The sequence below is a fragment of the Schistocerca gregaria genome, chromosome 8 (assembly GCF_023897955.1).
Source record: "Schistocerca gregaria isolate iqSchGreg1 chromosome 8, iqSchGreg1.2, whole genome shotgun sequence".
Lineage (NCBI taxonomy): Eukaryota > Metazoa > Arthropoda > Insecta > Orthoptera > Acrididae > Schistocerca > Schistocerca gregaria.
This window is the reverse complement of record NC_064927.1, coordinates 426,882,891-426,901,449: the sequence shown is the minus strand read 5'-3', so window position 1 is coordinate 426,901,449 and position 18,559 is coordinate 426,882,891.

Here is an 18,559-nt window from a genome sequence, read left to right as displayed (position 1 = left end):
TACCTTCTTTGTACCTATGTTTTCCTTCCCAACTTCTGTGATGGCCCTTTTTAGAGACGTCCATTCCTCTGCAACTGTGTTGCCTACTGCGCTATTCCTTATTGCTGTATCTATAGCGTTAGAGAACTTCAAACGTATCTCGTCATTGCTTAGAACTTCCGTATCCCACTTCTTAGCGTATTGATTCTTCCTGACTAATGTCTTGAACTTCAGCCTACTCTTCATCACTACTATATTGTGATCTGAGTCTATATCTGCTCCTGGGTACGCCTTACAATCCAGTATCTGATTTCGGAATCTCTGTCTGACATGGTGTAATCTAATTGAAATCTTCCCGTATCTCCCGGCCTTTTCCAAGTATACCTCCTCCTCTTGTGATTCTTGAACAGGGTATTCGCTATTACTAGCTGAAACTTGTTACAGAACTCAAGTAGTCTTTCTCCTCTTTCATTCCTTGTCCCAAGCCCATACTCTCCTGTAACCTTTTCTTCTACTCCTTCCCCTGCAACTGCATTCCAGTCGCCCATGACTATTAGATTTTCGTCCCCCTTTACATACTGCATTACCTTTTCAATATCCTCATACACTTTCTCTATCTGCTCATCTTCAGCTTGCGACGTCGGCATTTATACCTGAACTATCGTTGTCGGTGTTGGTCTGCTGTCGATTCTGATTAGAACAACCCGGTCACTGAACTTTTCACAGTAACACACTCTCTGCCCTACCTTCCTATTCATAACGAATCCTACGCCTGTTATACCATTTTCTGCTGCTGTTGATATTACCCGATACTCATCTGATCAGAAATCCTTGTCTTCCTTCCACTTCACTTCACTGAGCCCTACTATATCTAGATTGAGCCTTTGCATTTCCCTTTTCAGATTTTCTAGTTTCCCTACCACGTTCAAGCTTCTGACATTCCACGCCCCGACTAGTAGAACATTATCCTTTTGTTTATTATTCAATCTTTTTCTCACGGTAAACCTCCCCCATGGCAGTCCCCTCCCGGAGATCCGAATGGGGGGTTATTCCGGAATCTTTTGCCAATGGAGAGATCATCATGACACTTCTTCACTACAGGCCACAAGTCCTGTGGTTACACGTTACGTGTCTTTAATGCAGTGGTTTCCATTGCCTTCTGCATCCTCATGTCGTTGATCATTGCTGATTCTTCCGCCTTTAGGGGCAATTTCCCACCCCTAGGACAAGAGAGTGCCCTGAACCTCTATCCGCTCCTCCGCCCTCTTTGACAAGGCCGTTGGCAGAATGAGGCTGATTTCTTATGCCGGAAGTCTTCGGCCGCCAATGCTGATTATTTATCAAAGTTTAGGCAGTGGTGGGGATCGAACCCGGGACCGAAGACGTTTTGATTATGAATCAAAGACACTACCCCTAGACCACGGGTAATATTGGAGGCTTTTTTAAGTACACCTTCCAGTACGAAGGAAACTGCAAGAATGACTTTGTTACTGCAACGACCTTGAAGGAATTACGAAGTGTGGCCCAAGCTTGAAACGTACTAGTTACATGGTTGAGTATCAAGGCAGCCGATCCAAATTCAGTGTATCTGCGCCTTAGTAATAATGTCATTCACCTCTGTGTATGCCATTCTTGCCTAAAAAACAAGAGAGGAAATCGACAAAAAGGTAACATCACTGTAATTGCAATGAGGTTTCCCTTGTTATATAAAGAGCTTCTTCCTCTATAGACAACGAGGGACTTGTTGGATAGATGTGTATACCTTTATGTGAAGTACTACATACTTATTTGAACTCATCTGATGAGTGAACAATTAGGTTCATTTTCCTTTGTTTAATATCTTAATTGATATTATTTCTTCCCCTATCTAGAACTAGCCTTTTGTCTTTTTGTTCTGACTTTAATTAAATAAATGCATTGTATTATTTTGGTATGTCAGACAGTTATTCTGTTAATGCTTTCCATTATTTCTGCCGTCGTAAGACAAAATTAATACATTTTGTTATATAACGTTATTTAATAACGTACTTCCATAGTGGATGCAACGATCTTACACGGGAAGCTACATAAAAATTAACTTTCTAAATATACTAATAAGCCAGAACATTATTACCGTCTACCTAATACCCGGGAAGTCCACCTTTGGCGCGGATGACAGCGGCGACACGTAATGGTATGGAAGCAATAACGCCCTGGAGGGTCGCTGGAGGGAGCTGGCACCCTATCTGCTCACACAAGTCGCCTGATTCCCGTAAATTCCGGGGAGGGTGGCGATGAGCTCTGACGCCACGTTCAGTCACAACCCACATGTGCTCGATTGGGTTCAGATCTGCCGAGCTGGGAGGCCAGATATCAACTGGAACTTGCCACTGTGTTCCTCGAAGCGCTGCATCACACTCCTGGCCTTGTAACGCTGCGCAATATCTTGCTGAAAGTACCTCTGTTGTCAGGAAACATGATCGTCATGAAGGAGTGTACTCCGCAACCAGTGTAGAATACTCCTTGGTCGTCATCCGGCCTTGCACGAGCTCCACGGGACCCATGGATCACCACTTTAATGTTCTCCAGAGTGGCCTCCAGGCTTATCTCTGTCATGCGTCAGAGACCTGTTCCCCTGGAAGACGACAGAGTCACTCACCTTCCCCCTCCCTCCTTCCCCCCGCCCCCGCCCTTCGCCTAGTCTTGATCAAGAAAGTATCGTGATTCATCACACCATGACCCTCTCTGCCAGTGAGCCAAAGTCCAGCACCAATGGTCCTCTGCCCATTTCGGTCGTAGTTCCCGATGTCGGGGTGTTAATATTGGCACATGCATGGGTCGTCGCCTGCGGAGGCCCATTGCACTGTGTGTTCACATATGTACTCTGCCCAGTACCAAAGTCCGATGTTAGTTCCGCCACAGTTCAGCGCCTGTCCCGTTTTACCAGTCCGCCTTGCCTGTGACGTCCGATATTTTTAAGAAGGTTCAAATGGCTCTGAGCACTATGGGACTTAACATCTGTCATAAGTCCACTAGAACTTAGAACTACTTAAACCTCACTAACCTAAAGGCATCACACACAGCCATGCCCGAGGCAGGGTTCGAACCTGCGACCGTAGCTGTCGGGCGGTTCCAGACTGAAGCGCCTAGAACCGCTCGGCCACCGCGGCCGGCTTTTAATAAGGAGTGGCCGCTCAACCCCTCGACATCTAGACGTGGCTTCATCTTGGTTTCACCACGTGTTGAAGACATTCAGCATAGCACTCCTCGGATACCCGAAATGTTGTGCAGTTTCTGAAATGCTTCGCGCCCTCCGTCAAACTCGGATAGATCGCGCGCAGCACATAAGCTGATACAGCATGCACCGTGCGTATGTGATAAGCAGTCATTCTTCGTCAGGTGACGCTGCCACCGCCTGGTCAGATTTATATCGGCCGATAGTCATAATGTTCTGGATAATCAGTGTAGATTTAGATCCTGTGCCCCCTATCTGATGCTGAGCGTAAAATCCCCCGGAAAGTAGTTTATGGGAATAAACAAAGATTTAAAAGATTGAACGGTTGCAGTTTTCTATATTTATTATTGTTTTTATCTGCGTTTTTGGACATCGATTTTTTTAGCACCCTGTAGAACAGAGGTAAGTGAAGAGTACTGTTGTTTTTATGTCACCTATGCTTGAGAAAATCCACGTTGCTCCTGTACTCATGTGTTTGACGTAAAGTGTTAACAAAACGTCTACATACAAGTATCTAGTCTGGAGACAAAGCAACAGGTAATCTCAGTGTTATTGAGAAGGGGATACTGCTCTTAAGGCTTACAATTGGTTCCCCGTGGCTGGAGTTCAGTGGCGGTTTGGACCAGAAAGATGGCAATAAAACTATTAATGATTTAGTACTGTCCATGAGGAGTGTAGCATATATTGAACAATGCGATACCATATTACGTAAAGGAACGAGCTATATTTTGTTACGTTCATAAATACTCGGACTCATGAATTTATTTATTAATTTATTTTAACTGCTGACTACTTTATCTCTTTAATGGAAACAGTATTTTTATTAGTAAATTACGTAAATGATCTATTTGTTTTCCAAGCAGACACTATCATAGTTTCAATTGCTGATTAATTTCAAACGAAAACCGCACACTACATGAAAATATCCAGAGTTAAACCATGCCAAAAAATTAAGAGATTGTACATTTTAAACTAAAATGTTAAATTTTTCGTTTTTCTTGGTAACAAATCTGGTTTTACATTCTATTATGTACGCCATAGTGGGTCTGTAATGAATCTGAGTCAATGTAATTTTATTAAAATCATAATATTAAACATAAGTGAAATAATTTTCATTTTAGGAAATACAGATCAGCGACTGCATGTGCCAAAACTGTTCATCTGTTGCGGTTTCATTACCAGTTTCGCACGAGACAGTGTGATTGCAATAAAGCTACGGTTCGGACCACATGTAACTGTTTGTTAAAAAAATATTATAATAATAAAATGGGCATGCGTTCAACAATTTCAATTATAATATCACACCAGTGTCCCATGACATTAAAACTCAGAAGTGATTTGAACCCATATCGTCAATGTGATAATGAACATGCAAGTTAAGTATTACGCTTCATTTTAGTATCATCCAGCTACCACTTTAATTAAATTTGTGGTACGCTTCTTTTCCTAATTTTAAATAATTGATGGACAAAATAACAAGCCTGGATTCGTGCTGTTGCGTTGGTAGCTGATGAAAGTGCAGTTGCTTGTTATTCATTTCATGACTGAACCCTGACTTTGAGCTCATACTCAGGTTGTATCACATGACGAACATCGATGTCTTGTGCATTGCCGGAATCGTGAATATATCTACTTTTATTTAGTGTACGAAAATGGAATTTTAGTAAATATGGGGGTGAGCATAAGCGGCAATATTTAACAGAAATCTTGCTTTTTCAAGCATTTTATGGCATGTGTCAGCTTTCAGGAATCATAAAAGTCAGATCGTTATTAAGAGAAACATTTCCTTTCCACAGTTTAATAATACAATATTTTTCTATTTGTTGGCGGATTTTCTTTATTTTCTGATTAGTTGTTTTATCACTATAATTTCATACGCAAGACGCTGCGTTTGAGCTTACCGTTGTAGCTATTGCGGTGGAGAAAGCGCGAATGTAAAGTTCGAACTTTTGTTGGTTACATTGTATATCACTGCTAATGACTACTCCTCGGACTGATAACATAAGAATCCGTAAAGCAATCGCATTGGTAGCTGCAATGGATGCGAGACTTAAGGAACATAGTTGTCACACGAGCTCGCTGCCACTGTTCTAACACGCGATAAGAGCCTATTCATCAGAGAAGAATGACAACTTCGTACTAGCATTCCAATACAGCATTGCTGCCTTCAGTTGCTGTTCCTAGTAGTGGGAAATAATGTGGGAAATAACAAGAGAACGCTCGATATATTTATAAAAAGATCCCAATAAATGAACAATCAAATGTATTTTATATTTTACCAGTAACTGGAATGGCTTAACTCCAACAGATTTTGCAGGAAAGAGTAATGAATCACAAAACTTACTTCAATCGCTTTCGGTACTGGTTGTGGTCTCCCAGCTGCTACTGCAGTCATCGGATCAGTAATGTCAAGACAGTGGGTGCTTTGTGTTGAACTATTTCAAGTTTTCTGTGCCTGACTCACTGAATTCCTCTGGACACTCTGGGGAAAACTTTTCAGAGCGGAGTGGAACAACTGTAAAGAATCTTTAAACTTAAAATTATTGTTCTCTTCTGCTACCTTGTTCTTGCCGAGAACACAGAAGTTTGATTTCATTGTCATCTAACCGCAGTACACTTTCCAAAAGGTGTTCTTGTGATATGAATTGCGATCGTGACTTTTCCAGTAGGCCAGCTTTAGTATGATGTGACATCAGATAGAAACTACATTATTTCTTTCTATTCATTCAGTACTGAAATCCTTTCTCCATTTTATTCATGAGTTTCGTGACACGTGAATATCTCACGAAGAGACCATGAAGATAAAATCACGGAGATTAGAGCCCACACAGAGGCATACCGACAATCTTTCTTTCCACGAACAATGCGAGACTGGAATAGAAGGGAGAACTGATAGAGGTACTCAAGGTACCTTCCGCCACACACCGTCAGGTGGTTTGCGGAGTATGGATGTTGATGTAGATAGATGTAGACACCGGATTTATCACTGTGTGATATGAATTTTGATCTTAAATAGCCCCAGACCTGTTCGGTAATTTTTCGATAATGCTCCTGAACCACTCTTTCGTAGTGTGTGGCATTCATCTCAGAATGATACTCTGCACCTCCTTTTGCCCAATAAAATACAAGCCAGAATTTTGCAAGAACCCATCTTCCTTCCCAATGTCGCACATTACAATCATTTTCCGAGAACGAGGCGATGCATGAATACCTCCCTTCCAGCCATTCCACTCTTGAACACCTCTTCTGTGAATACGTTTTCTGATGCATTAGGCACTTTTTACTCCTGCCATCCAAACTTTCTGGAATGATTTGCATACACCAGCTCACATCAGTGTAAAAAGCTGTCCATCCATTGTAATAATAAAGAATGACCGCCTTCAGCCACAAATCGCGATTTTATTAAAATACACGATGCATTTCGAGCACTGCTGGCTCATATTCAGGTGCTTTGACAGTCTACATCAAGATGACCCTCCTGGGCTGGAAATGCATCACGCATTTTAATAAAATCACGATTTGTGGTTGAAGGCGGGAGTTCTTTATTATTACGAAAATGATACAGTCACGTAACAATCATTTCAAACAATGCATAAAATTAAGGTCCATCTGTAATTTAGTAAGTGACTTATTTCTCGCAAGAACTTGTGTCTTTCTCCTGCTGTTCCGTTATTTTCCATCAGCACAGGTTTATTACTGAACTTTTTGTATATGAAGCCCAATTTCCGAATAGGACGCCAAAGCATTGTTTAACTCATATCAAGCCGCGCGAGATTAGCAGAGCGGTCTTCGGCGCTGCAGTCATGGACTGTGTGGCTCCCTGGAGAGGTTCGAGTCCTCCCTCGGGCATGGGTGTGTCTGTTTGTCCTTAGGATACTTTAGTTTAAGTAGTGTGTAAGTTTGGGGGCTGATGACCTTAGCAGTTAAGTCCCATAAGATTTCACAAACATTTTTTCACTCATATCAGGAAAGTCTTCCACTTCAGTCTACAAGTTTTCCAATTCGGCTGCTGCTGATGGAAAGTGGTTTTCCAGAAGGGAATCGTGGATTTTGTTTCTTATGACTGCCTGTGTAAATATGTCCAATGCCAACTTCTGGCGCCTACCAGAATTCTTTTTTGGTGACACGAAGTTTCTCTATATTCTCTCAAAATCCGTTTCGCTCTACTTTCACTACTACCGAGACTTTCAGAAGTTCTCTTTACTGCCTGTGCTCGCGTCCTGCTCTATTTCAGCCTCAAGATAATCACACGCTGATCACCATAGACTTTTCACAACTCCGTAAATGAGGCACCATACTTAAAGAAGGCAACTAATTATGTTACAATGACTACCTCACACGAGTACACAACAATGAATGGGTGCACGATTGTTTCCTATCTGAGGGAAAGTTCCGATGTAAACTATCCAACAATGAAGACTGAAGGGGAAATACTGTTCGGGGGCTCGGCAATAGAGCATTTGCGAGGAAGCGACGGGTGAAGACGCAAGAGCAAATAAATTATAAATACAATATTGGCGCGCTATGTAGATTTTTGCCGCAGTGGATACACCGGTACCCGTGTGACCATCGAAGTTAAGCGCTGTCGGGCGTGGTCGGCACTTGGATGGGTGACCATCCGGCCCGCCGTGCGCTGTTGCCGATTTTCGGGGTGCACTCAGCCTCGTGATGCCAATTGAGGAGCTACTCGACCGAATAGTAGCGGCTTCGGACAAGAATACCATCTTACGACCGGGAGAACGGTGTGCTGACCCCACGCCCCTCCTATCCGCATCCTCCACTAAGGATGACACGGCGGTCGGATGGTCCCGGTAGGCCACTCGTGGCCTCACTACTGAGTGCTCTATGTAGATTTATCTGCATAAAAACGTAACAGTTGTGAAAGGCAACAACAGAGCTCTCATTTAAATTTTTCGTCTTGTTGATACACATCACCAACAGGCGAACTGCGGCAGTTTACATCCACCTTTGTTTGGACAAAATGACTATTCGTAAAGCAACGAAATTCGTCTGCAAATAGAAAAAGTTTGTATCTTTAATTTGTCTAAAGAAAATTTGTCTTCTACTTACGGTCTGACTTTATATCATCTGAAAGATGAGACGCGCAAAAATATGCCCCAAAAAACATGCTTTCTCTTAATTATTACCGCGTATTTCGCCCCCATATCAAGTAAGAAGTAATATTCACATATTAAACGAAATTATACACTTCCAGGATTCCAGCAAAGAACAACTCATCGACGTTAGTCATGCCATGTAACCGCAATATGAGTTCCAAGTCGGGGTCAATCATTGAGATATGGACAATACGTCGGGTCGCGTTTATCGTGGCTTAAGTCAGCACTTCTCTGAACATCGGCAGAGGCTGCAGCAGCGGCGAACCACGGCCCAGACTGGCATCAGCAACTCGCCGGCGGTCCCAACTCGTCACGCCTATCTGCGCTAACTACAAGTTGCGGGCGCATCGCTTCCTCGTAGCTGCAGACACCGCAACGATTTCAGCCACCGTCTGCCGTATAGAGCCCTTTCTCCACGAAACATGCACACCTCCAACAAGAAACACAAACCGTAGAGAGCACCGCAATCAAGAGTGGATGAGAAGCTACAGAGCTACAGCCCAGTTAAATCAAATGTCCTGGAGGGAATTACAGTATGAAATGAAACAGTAAGAGTATTGGATGAGTTTTGTTATTTTCGCAGTAAAATGACTTACGACAGAAAAAAGGCTAGATCCTGCAAAAAAAAAAAAAAGTCAGGAAAAGAGAAATTTGTTACACACACCAGCTTAAATCAGATCAAACTGTATGGTATCACAGCCCTTTTCAAGACTCAGACGTCTATAATGTAAATATACAGACTCAAGCGCCGAGTGATATTTGTACCAAGAGCACGATTCGAACCCAAGAATCCAGATCACTAGCAGATGCGCTAACCACTACGCCACCCCGGCACAGTTAATTAGCACAACTGCACGGATTACCCTAGCACACCTCCCTCCTCAATTCAAATTCCCATACAGGCCTCATCCCACTTAGTGGTTAGCACATCTGTCTGATGAGCAGGAGACCGGGGTTGGAATCCAGGCCTTGGTACAAATTTTCATTCGTCGCTTCACTCTGCACGTATACATCATACATTTAAATATTAGGAAATCTTTATTGCCGGTATGCGACTGATGAAGTGTAGCATTTTACGGGTGTGAGACGTCGACGATGTTGTGTACTGTCCTTAGGTTATTTGCGTTTAAGTAGTTCTGAGTTCTAGGGGACTGATGATCATAGATGTTAAGTCCCATAGTGCTCAGAGCCATTTGAACCATTTGAACGTCGACGGTAAACAGTACCGAGAATAAGAGAATATAACCTAACGAAATATGAAGTTGCAGAAGAATGTTGTAGATTGGATGGGTAAATCATATTAGTAAAGAGGAGGTACTGAATCGAAGTAGGGGAGAAGAAATTTATACACAAATTGGATGAGAAAAAGAGGTTTTTGATGAGTAATGAAGGAATTTACAGTTTGGTAATGGAGGAAAGGGGTCAAAGTTAAAATTTCACCAGGGGGTTAAGGTCTGACTACTGTAAATACACTCCTGGAAATTGAAATAAGAACACCGTGTATTCATTGTCCCAGGAAGGGGAAACTTTATTGACACATTCCTGTGGTCAGATACATCACATGATCACACTGACAGAACCACAGGCACATAGACACAGGCAACAGAGCATGCACAATGTCGGTACTGGTACAGTGTATATGCACCTTTCGCAACAATGCAGGCTACTATTCTCCCATGGAGACGATCGTAGAGATGCTGGATGTAGTCCTGTGGAACGGCTTGCCATGCCATTTCCACCTGGCGCCTCAGTTGGACCAGCGTTCGTGCTGGACGTGCAGACCGCGTGAGACGACGCTTCATCCAGTCCCAAACATGCTCAATGGGGGACAGATCCGGAGATCTTGCTGGCCAGGGTAGTTGACTTACACCTTCTAGAGCACGTTGGGTAGCACGGGATACATGCGGACGTGCATTGTCCTGTTGGAACACCAAGTTCCCTTGATGGTCTAGGAATGGTAGAACGATGGGTTCGATGACGGTTTGGATGTACCGTGCACTATTCAGTGTCCCCTCGACGATCACCAGAGGTGTACGGTCAGTGTAGGAGATCGCTCCCCACACCATGATGCCGGGTGTTGGCCCTGTGTGCCTCGGTCGTATGCAGTCCTGATTGTGGCGCTCACCTGCACGGCGCCAAACACGCATACGACCATCATTGGCACCAAAGCAGAAGCGACTCTCATCGCTGAAGACGACACGTCTCCAATCGTCCCTCCATTTACGCCTGTCGCGACACCACTGGAGGCGGGCTGCACGATGTTGGGGCGTGAGCGGAAGACGGCCTAACGGTGTGCGGGACCATAGCCCAGCTTCATGGAGACGGTTGCGAATGGTCCTCGCCGATACCCCAGGAGCAACAGTGTCCCTAATTTGCTGGGAAGTGGCGGTGCGGTCCCCTACGGCACTGCGTCATGGCGTCTAGCCGTGCATCCGTGCGTCGCTGCGGTCTGGTCCCAGGTCGACGGGCACGTGCACCTTCCGCCGACCACTGGCGACAACATCGATGTACTGTGGAGACCTCACGCCCCACGTGTTGAGCAATTCGGCGGTACGTCCACCCGGCCTCCCGCATGCCCACTATACGCCCTCGCTCAAAGTCCGTCAACTGCACATACGGTTCACGTCCACGCTGTTGCGGCATGCTACCAGTGTTAAAGACTGCGATGGATCTCCGTATGCCACGGCAAACTGGCTGACACTGACGGCGGCGGTGCACAAATGCTGCGCAGCTAGCGCCATTCGACGGCCAACACCGCGGTTCCTGGTGTGTCCGCTGTGCCGTGCGTGTGATCATTGCTTGTACAGCCCTCTCGCAGAGTCCGGAGCAAGTATGGTGGGTCTGACACACCGGTGTCAATGTGTTCTTATTTCCATTTCCAGGAGTGTAGGTTCAAATGGACGTACGTCGCGGAAGCTATGCAGAGACAAAGATTCGCATGGGGCAGAGTAGCATGGAGAGCTGCTTCCAACTGGTCTTCAGAGTGAAGACAGCAACAACGACATGAAGATTTCACAACGGAGTATGCGCTGATGTGGAACTTTCTGGAAGATTAAAAGTGTGTGCTGGATTGACACTCGATCTAGGAATCTATACCTTTCGCGACCAAGTGCTCTGATCCAGAACTATCGTGCCTGGGTAGTCCAGTAGTACAGCACTTGTTCGCGGCCGGCCGCGGTGTTCTCGCGGTTCAGGCGCTCAATCCGGAACCGCGCGACTGCTACGGTCGCAGGTTCGAATCCTGCCTCGGGCATGGATGTGTGTGATGTCCTTAGGTTAGTTAGGTTTAAGTAGTTCTAAGTTCTAGGGGACTGATGACCACAGATGTTAAGTCCTATAGTGCTCAGAGCCATTTGAACCATTTGAACTTGTTAGCGATAGGCAAAGATCTCGAGATCGCGATTCTGTTCAGCATAAATGCTAAATTGCCTGTAATTTTCAACATGTAATTTCACTTATTAGTTATCTGTCACAGTTGATTAGAAATAGTAAGAACGAAGCTGCGCGGGATTAGCCGAGCGGTCTTGGGCGCTGCAGTCATGGAGTGTGTGGCTGGTCCCGGCGGAGGTTCGAGTCCTCCCTCGCGCATGGGTGTGTGTGTTTGTCCTTAGGATAATTTAGGTTAAGTAGTGTGTAAGCTTAGGGACTGATGGCCTTAGCAGTTAAGTCCCACAAGATTTCACACACACAATAAGAAGAACAAAATAAGAAATAAAGCAAACAATCCAAATGAACTACACACACTCCTGGTATTAGAAACGAATGACGGAAAGTGCTGAAGAATGTTACGCGCCCTGAATGCAATCATAGTTGTGTCTTTTCTTTTTATTTTTTGAGTGGAAACGTCTTTTTTCATACCCCTTTGACCATAGGATATCGGTGTATTCACCTTCCTCTGTAATGGAAGTAAAAGTCATTCTGCATCGTTAAAATGCGTGGAGAAACCTTCAGCTGTCGTTTGATTCGCACATCCGCAGCAATAGTTTCGGTAAATGATAATTATGAACCTTAGCTGGCATAAACGGTAGGAAAATTATACCATGATTTGGTGTAACGTTCGTGCCGCTACATGTTGTAACTACACTGCTGGCCACTAAAATTGCTACACCAAGAAGAAATGCAGATGATAAACGGGTATTCATTGGTCAAATGTATTGTACTAGAACTGATATGCGATTACATTTTGACGCAGTTTGGGTGCATAGATCCTGAGAAACCAGTACCCAGAACAAAAACCTCTGGCCGTAATAACGGCCTTGATACGCGTGGGCATTCAGTGACACAGAGCTTGCATGGCGTGTACAGGTACAGCTGCCCATTCAGCTTCAACAGGATACCACAGTTCACGAAGAGTGGCGACTGGCGTATTGTGAGGAGCCAGTTGCTCGGCCACCATTGACTACACGTTTTCAATTGGTGAGAGATCTGGAGAATGTGCTGGCCAGGGTAGCAGTCGAACATTTCCTGTATCCAGAAAGGCCCGTACAACATGCGGTCGTGCAGTATCCTGCTGAAATGTAGGGTTTCGCAGGGATCGAATGAAGGTTAGAGCCACGGGTCGTAACACATCTGAAATGTTACGTCCACTGTTCAAAGAGCCGTCAATGCGAAAGAAGGGATGTTCGAGACGTGTAACCAATGGCGCCCCATACCATCACGACGAGTGATACGCCAGTATGGCGATGACGAATACACGCTTCCAATGTGCGTTCACCGCGATGTCGCAAAACACGGAGGCGACAATCATGATGCTGTAAACAGAACCTGCATTCATCCAAAAAAGTGACGTTTTGCCATTCGTGCACCCAGGTTCGTCGTCGAGTACAACATCGCAGGCGCTCCTGTCTGTGATGCAGCGTCAAGGGTAACCGCAGCCATGGTCTCCGAGGTGATAGTCCATGCTGCTGCAAACGTCGTCGAACTGTTCGTGCACATGGTTGTTGTCTTGCAAACGTCCCCATCTGTTGACTCAGGGATCGAGACGTGGCCGCACGATCCGTTACAGCCATGCGGATAACATGCCTACCATCTCGACTACTAGTGATAAGAGGCCGTTGGGATCCAGCACAGCGTTCTGTATTACCCTCCTGAACCCACCGATTCCATATTCTGCTAACGGTCATTGGATCTCGACCAACGGGAGCAGCAATGTCGCGATACGATAAACCGCAATCGCCATAGGCTACAATCCGACCTTTATAAAAATCGGAAACGTGATTGTACGCATTTCTCCTCCTTACACGAGGCATCACAACAACGTTTCATCAGGCAACGCCGGTCAACTGCTGTTTGTGTGTGAGAAATCGGTTGGAAACTTTCCTCATGTCAGCACGTTGTAGGTGTCGCCACCGGCGCCAACCGTGTGTGAATGCTCTGGAAAGCTAATCATTTGCATATCACAGCATCTTCTTCCTGTCGGTTAAATTTCGCGTCTGTAGCACGTCATCTTCGTGATGTAGCAATTTTAATGACCAGTAGTGTATTAATTTTCCTTCTGTCATACGATTTCCAGCTCCTCCGATAACATTCCGTTGGAGTTTGACGTCATTCTGATCAGTGGTGTTATTTAGTCAGCCGTTCGAAAGTTTAATTATAATCATCCTGCACACATATAGGTTTATTTTAATCGGTTAACCAGAGCCGTGGGAATTAGGTAATCGGAACATGAGAGAAGCTGGAGTCACATTCAGCACTTATAGATCTTGTAAACGAAAACCACCAATCCTATGTAGATTGTGACGTTTGCACACCGTTAAGAAGTGCAGGAACTTGACATTCTGGAAGAGAATACAGTGAACATGTAAAACAATATGCTAGCTTAGTTTTCAAGGACCAACTGCAGGATCCCATTTCTACCTCGACTAAATCCAATTTAAGCTATGCGAATTGTAAATTACAGTGGTAAATTCGGCTTTGTTTTCGTTTATTTCTAAATGTAACGATTTCTGTGTAATATGAAAAGTATGTCGGTCTTTTGTAAGGCTCTGTACCTCATTTTCTGTATCTTCTGTATGTGTGTCACCAACATCTGTGTAATTCGCACGTCATATTATCTTCGGTTTCGATGTTCATCATCTAATGATGGGCTAAGAAGCCGAAAATGATTCGTAAGCAAATGAATAATAATTGCAGATAGTGTAATAAATATTTATATTGCGTGAAACGAATTACAGTACGATAGTCAGCCACTGGTGGTCGAGCGGTTCTAGGCGCTTCAGTGTGGAACCGCGCGACGGCTACGGTCGCAGGTTCGAATCCTGCCTCGGGCATGGATGTGTGTGATGTCCTTAGGTTAGTTAGGTTTAAGTAGTTCTAAGTTCTAGGGGACTGATGACCTCAGATGTTAAGTCACATAGTGCTCAGAGAGATTTGAACCGGAAGATCGACTTAAACACTACAGCATTTTTACAAGGACATGCTCTTATCACTGGACTGGTATACGTTTGCCCTTCTCTGATCTTCAGAAGATTTACCTACCCAGTAACAGACGGTTTCTAGCAGGCCGGAATGGCCGTGCGGTTCTAGGCGCTACAGTCTGGAGCCGAGCGACCGCTACGGTCGCAGGTTCAAATCCTTCCTCGGGCATGGATGTGTGTGATGTCCATAGGTTATTTAGGTTTAATTAGTTCTAAGTTCTAGGCGACTGATGACCTCAGAAGTTAAGTCGCATAGTGCTCAGAGCCATTTGAACCATTTGAGCCAGACGGTTTCTGAACCACAGTCTTTTATTTAATTACGCTTGTATCTACAGAAAATAGTGAGTTTTACACTACGATGTGGTGCATACAAGAACAACGGTCTTGGAAATTAGGAATTTGTTTACAAGTGGCCCTACGATATTGCTTCAAGAACGCAGATACTATTATAGTATCATTTATTCGCAGACGTTTGTGAAGTGGTATATCTTTGCCTCCTACGATTTAGAACAGAACGGAGAGAGTGACAGGGGATTTCTGAAAGAACAGACAATAGTCTTTCAGATACTATTGCTGTTGTCTATAGAAAATAGTAGGTTATACTGTATGATGCGGTGCATGCAGTATCAACACAGTTTTGGATGATAGGAACGTATTAACAAGTGATCTTACAAACGCTTCAAGAGCAGAGATACTATCTCTAGTGCTACTCGCTTGTAGCCGTTTCTCGTTAAATCATTGTTATTTTTCAGGTGTAAAAGTCTCATAGGTTTTTATATGAGGATAGGCTGCAGTTTTTGTACAGCGTTTATGCAATGACTTATCTCGAGTAAAAGTCGTTCTTGACAATAATATCGATTGATGTTGCGTAATACGAATATTTTTTTTCCAGTTGCGCGGAACCAATCATTTTAAGGAGTAACTGGTCGAAGTTTTCTATGTTTGTTTTGTCCCCATTACGATATTTGCCAGTTTGGATATGGAATTTTTGAACACCCTGTAGAATAAAAGTAAGTGAAAAATACTAGTTTTTTTAAATTTTTGTCAATTATGTCTGACAAAATTCATATTGCCCCTGTAACCGTGTGTTTCACACAAAGTGTTAGCAGAACGACTACATGTAAGTATCTAATGTGGAGACAAAGCAACGGTTTGTCTCTGTGATGTTGAGGAGCGGTATCTTGTTCCTAAGGCTTATCATTGGTTTCCTGTGGACCGCGTAGACTGCAATAAACCTGTTCATGATGTCCTATATATGAAATGCGTAATATGAAAAGTATGTTGGTGTTTTGTAAGGCTCTGTACCTCATTTTATGTATCTTCTGTATGTCCATAGACATGTTTAGTTACTTCCGTAAATCCTCAAACTAACGACTTCATTTACTAATTTATGTTAATTGCTGATCATTACATCATTTTTAATACAAACAAAATAATTAAGTAGTTACATAAGAGTTCTTTTTATTTGCTATGTAAACATAATTTAAAATAAAAACAATGACATTGCATAAAAATATCCAGTGCTAAGCTATACTACAATTGTTAGCAGAATACTTGAAGAACTAATTGTATGTTGAATTAAGCTTTAAAAATTCCAGATTGATGAAAGTACGCACATTGTAATTTCTGTTTTTACACTTTAGTATATATGCCTTGGTGCGTCTCAGTTAATCTGAGTAATTGTAATGTCATTCCAATTGTAATGTCAGCAACGAGTGGTTTTAATTGTTAGAAATATAGTAACTGGTCCGCCAAACCAGTTGGCCAATTCCAGTCCGAGTTTGACACGAGGCAGAGTGAGTTCAGCGCAGCTACAACTGTAGCTGCGCTGAACTCAGCCCAGTATAACTGTTTGTAAAAAATAAGCAGTTTTCCTTCCACTTGAATCAAAACTGAAAGTCGTGTGTTCTACAGTTTCGATTAGAATGGCGCATTAATGTGCCATAAAATTGAACGCCAGAAAGACACAGGTTGTGTGAAGGGATTTCGACCCATATTCTGAACGTTATAGAGGACATGCAAATTAAGCATTTTGTTGTTGTTGTGGTCTTAAATCGAATGACTGGTCTGATGCAGCTCTCCATGCTACTCTATCCTGTGCAATCCTCTTCATCTCCGAGTAACTACAGCAACCTACACCGTTCTGAATCTGGTTACTGTATTCAACTCTTGATCTCACTCTAGACTTTTACACCCCCCCCCCCCCCACCACCACCACCACCACTCCCACCAATACTAAATTGGTGATCTCTTGATGCCTCAGAACGTTTCCACCAACCCGTCCCTTCTTCTAGTCAAGTCGTGCAACAAATTCCTCTTCCCCGCAATTCTATTCAGTACCTCCTCATTAGACACATGATCTACCCATCTACTCTTCAGCACTCTTCTGTAGCACTACACTTCAAAAACTTGTACTCTCTTCTTGTCTAAACTGTTTGTTGTCCATGTTTCACCTCCATACATGGCTACACTCCATACAAATACTTTCAGAAAAGACATCCTGACACTTAAATCTATATTCAATGTCAACAAATTTTTCTTCTCCAGAAATGCTTTCCATGTCCCGCCCCCCATGAACCATGGACCTTGCCGTTTTTGGGGAGGCTTGCGTGACTCAGCGATACAGATGGCCGTAACGTAGGTGCAACCACAACGGAGTGGAATCTGTTGAGAGGCGTTGAAACTTCCTGGCAGATTAAAACTGTGTGCCAGACAGAGACTCGAACTCGGGACCTTTGCCTTTCGCGGGCAAGTGCTCTACCAACCGAGCCATCCAAGCACGACTCACGCCCCGTCCTCACAGCTTTACTTCTGCCAGTACCTCGTCTCCTACCTTCCAAACTTTACAGAAGCTCTCCTGCGAACTTACACAACTAGTACTCCTGAAAGGATATTGTGGAGACATGTGTCTCATTTCCTAATCTGATTTCCTCAGCATCACCTGATTTAATTTGACTACATTCCGTTATCGTCATTTTGCTTTAACTGATGTTTGTCTTATATCCTCCTTTCAAGACACTGTCCATTCCGTTCAGCTGCCCTTCCAAGTCCTTTGCTGTCTATGACAGAATTATCCAGTGTTATCGGCAAAACTCAAGGTTTTTATTTCTTCTCTCTGGATTTTAATTTCTGCTCCAAATTTTTCTTTTGTTTCCATTGTTTCTTGCTCAATATACAGATTGAATAACATAGGTGATAGGCTACAGCCCCGTCACACTTTCTTCTGAACCACTGCTTCCCTTTCGCGTCCCTCGACTCCTATAACTGCCATGTGCTTTCTGTAAAAGTTGTAAATAGCCTTTCGCTCCCTGTATTAGACCCTTGCCACCTTCATAATTTGAAAGAGTATTCTACTCAACATCGTCGAAAGCTTTATCTAAGTCTATAAATTCTATAAACGTAGGTTTGCCTTTCCTCAACCTAGCTTCTAAGGAATGTCGTAGGGTCAGTATTGGCTCGAGTGTTCCTACATTTTTCTGGCATCCAAAGTGATTTTCCCAGCGGTTTGCTTCTCCCCGTTTTTCCATTCGTCTGGAAGGAATTCGTCTTATTATTTTTCAGCAGTGGCTTATTAAACGGGTAGTTCGGTGATTTTGGCGTCCGTCAGCACTTGTTCCTTTGGAATGCGAGTTACTATATTCTTCTTGAAATCTGAGGGTATTTCGTCTGTCTCATACATCTTGTTAACCAGATGAAAGAGTTTTGGCATGGAAGGCTCTCCGAAGGGTATCTGTAGTTCCAATGGTATGTTGTTAAGTATTACACTTCATTTTAGTATTACACCCAGCTACCGCTTTCATCACATTTGTGGTACGCTTCGTTCCCTTATTTTA